At 45.1% G+C, this 2,675-nt stretch overlaps 1 pseudogene; it reads right to left on the reverse strand.

Annotated features, from left to right (window-relative positions):
* Positions 1 to 299: 299 nt before the first annotated feature.
* Positions 300 to 1,680, reverse strand: LOC133061335 (elongation factor 1-alpha 1-like; annotated as a pseudogene).
* Between the last annotated feature and the right edge of the window lie 995 nt (positions 1,681 to 2,675).

Raw genomic sequence — 2,675 nt, forward strand, 5'->3', positions numbered from 1 at the left:
GTAGGTGGATTTTTTTTTTTCCTCATTAAACGTTTTTTAATGGGTCTCAAATTCTGTGACAGATTTTTGATCAAGTTGTTTTCTTTAGAAAGTACTGATTTTAAAAACTAATAACTTAAACTGCCACACACAAAACATACGGTCCACAAAACAATCTCCTTTCCTTCTGAAGGAAGATGCATTGTTATAATTAACCAGTCTTTTACTATTAAACTTAAATGGCCAATTGAGACAAACAGTTCTGAGACTGTTCTTCCACCACTGATTAAGACTGGGATGGCAGGTACTGGGGATAATACTCACTTAACCTGAGCTTTCTGGGCAGAATTGGTGACTTTGCCAGCTCCAGCTGCCTTCTTGTCCACTGCTTTGATGACACCCACAGCGACCATCTCTCATGTCACGCACAGCAAAATGGCCTGGGAGAGGATAGTTAGAGAAGGTCTTGACACACATGGGCTTTCCAGGAACCATATCAATGATGGCAGCAACACCAGATTTCAAGAATTACGGCCATCTTCTTGCTTTTTCCCAGAATGATGGTCAATCTTCTCCTTCAGCTCAGCAAACTTGCAAGCAATGTGAGCTGTGTGACAATCCAGCACAGGTGCATATCCAGCACTGATTTGGCCTGGATGGTTCAAAATAATCATCTGAGCTGTGAAGCCAGATGCTTCCATTGGTGGGTCCTTTTTTGCTGTCACCAGCCACTTTGTCACGATGAACATCTTTGACAGACACGTCCTTGACATTGAAGCCCACATTGTCCCCAGGAAGGGCTTCCCTCAATGCTTCATGGTGCATTTCTACAGACTTCACTTCGGTTGTTACATTGACTGGAGCAAAGGTGACCACCATGCCAGGTTTGAGAACACCAGTCTGCACTCGACCCACAAGGACAGTACCAATACCACCAATTTTATACACATCCTGGGAGGGCAAACACAAGGGTTTGTCAGCTGGTTGAGTTGGTGGGAGGATGCAAACCAGAGCTTCAAGCAGGGTGGTTCCACTGGCAATGCTGTCCTTATGGGTGAATTTCCATCCCTTGAACCATGCATATTAGCACTTGGCTCCAGCATGTTGTCACCATTCCAGCCAGAAATTGGCACAAATGCTACTGTGTCAGGGTTGTAGCCCATTTTCTTAATGTAGGCGCTGACTTCCTTGACAATTTCCTTGTATCTCTTCTGGCTGTAGGGTGGCTCCGTGGAATCCATTTTGTTAACTCCAACAATTAGTTGTTTCACACCCAGAGTATAAGCCAGAAGGGTATGCTCGTGGGTCTGCCCATTCTTGGAGATACTGGCTTCAAATTCACCAACCTCAGCAGCAACAATCAGGAGAGCACAGTCAGCCTGGGATGTGCCTGTAATCATGTTTTTGATGAAGTCTCTGTGTTCTGGGGCATCAAAGATGGTAGCATGGTACTTGCTGGTCTCAAATTTCCACAGGCATATATCAGTGGTGATACCATGCTCACGTTTAGCTTTCAGTTTCTCCAAGACCCAGGCATACTTGAAGAACCTTTCCCATCTCGGCAGCCTCCTTCTCGAATGTTTCAATTGTTCTCTTGTCGATCCTGCCACATTTGTAGATCAGATGGCCAGTCGTGGTAGACTTCCCTGAATCTACGTGCCCAATGACAATGATGTTGATGTGGGTCTTTTCCTTTCCCATTTTCACATAGGTTTAACGGTGGTTTTCACAACACCTGTGTCCTTGAGAAAAAGCTGGTAGGTGGATTCTTTACCACAGAGTCACCTGGGAAGCCCCAGGTAGGCAGGGTCAGGCTATCTCCCTGAGGTAGGCCATTTGTATGCCTACAGTAATAAAAGCGACAAGCTAAGGGATAAAGTCACAGAAGCAAAGCCAGGATGAATTCAAAACCCTTCCCAGTTATAGTTTTTCTTAATTAATCTTTTAATATTCAGATTACCTGCCCCTTTTCGCAAACTTCTATATAACCTGGCCCCTCCCCTTGCACCATACCAACCCTCCCACCCCCAACACAGAAACAGTTTTCTCCAGGTCACCATCAATGCCTTGTCTGGAGGACTCTGCCTCTCTGCTTGACTGTAAACTAAAATGCCATCACTCAGCTCATGGAGAGATAGTTTGTCCCTGCCCACCTGTGAACAGGAGAGATGAACACACCCCTTCCAAAGGCTGGCCATTCTCTTGGAGATGTTTTGGAAGACTGAAGACCCTTTCAGTTTACTTCCCCACGGCCTCTCACTCTCTATTCTGCCTTTTGACTTTACTTCCTCATTGCTTCTTTCTCTCTGGCATAAAAGAACCTGGCATCCAGACCCCAATAAGATGGTTATTTTGAGGCACTAACCTGCTGTCTTGGTCTGCTAGCTTCTTGATTCAAGTCATTTTCCTTGCCTCAACACCTCATCCCTTGGATTCACTGGCCTGTCTTGCAGTGAATAGAGCAAGCCTGGACTCAGTAACACAGTCACCATCCACAGTGATTTGGGGGCCCCAGAAAATAAAGTCTGTCACTATTTCCATTCTTTCCCCATCTATTTGTCTTGAAATGATGGGACTGGATGCCATGATCTTCATTTTCAGAATGTTGAGTTTCAAGCCAGCTTTTTCACTCTCCTCTTTCACCTTCATCAAGAGTCTCTTTAGTTCCTCTTTGCTTTCTGCCATAAAAGTGGTGT

This window comes from Dama dama, chromosome 9 (genome assembly GCF_033118175.1).
Source record: "Dama dama isolate Ldn47 chromosome 9, ASM3311817v1, whole genome shotgun sequence".
Lineage (NCBI taxonomy): Eukaryota > Metazoa > Chordata > Mammalia > Artiodactyla > Cervidae > Dama > Dama dama.